Source organism: Calidris pugnax, unplaced genomic scaffold (genome assembly GCF_001431845.1).
Source record: "Calidris pugnax isolate Ruff unplaced genomic scaffold, ASM143184v1 scaffold469, whole genome shotgun sequence".
Classification (NCBI taxonomy): Eukaryota; Metazoa; Chordata; class Aves; order Charadriiformes; family Scolopacidae; genus Calidris; species Calidris pugnax.
The window spans coordinates 222610-223075 of record NW_015091303.1 but is presented as its reverse complement, the minus strand read 5'-3'; the positions used below and the strand labels follow the sequence as shown (position 1 = coordinate 223075).

The window sequence follows — 466 nt, the reverse complement described above, 5'->3', positions numbered from 1 at the left end:
GCAGAGGAGGTGGGGGGCTGGGGGTCTTCCTCCCCATTTCACCCAGGTGCAGGCTCTCCTCTATAAACTCTGCTGCATCTGGTGTTAAAATGACTTAAACTCCAGGTCTGGCCACCACGGTCCCGTATTTCCCCGTCCCACTGGGGTCACCCCGAGGGCTGGGAATGGGGGGACGGGTGTGAACCCCAGTCCCACGGGAACACTGGGGACAGAAAGGGCTCACAACCAGCCCCAGCTTTAACCCAGAGCCGGGGGGGTTTCACCTCCAAAATGTCTTTTCCAAAAGCAACAAAGAGCCCTGGGAGGAAGGTAAAGTTCCTCTGGGTCACCCCTAAAAATGGAAGTTCAGTCAAACCCTGGCTTGGCTTGGGGGGGGGACGGGGGACACACACAGACCCTGGGGGTCCTCGTCTGTCCCTAGAGGGGTGGGGGGAGGGGGGAACGGGGAATCCAACCGGAGGCAAAG

General features: G+C 59.9%; 1 protein-coding gene across 1 annotated transcript in view; it reads right to left on the bottom strand.

Moving 5' to 3' along the window:
• Window positions 1-466, bottom strand: part of PI4KB (phosphatidylinositol 4-kinase, catalytic, beta) — a 38704-nt gene that overhangs the window by 28240 nt on the left and 9998 nt on the right. The window lies entirely within an intron of this gene.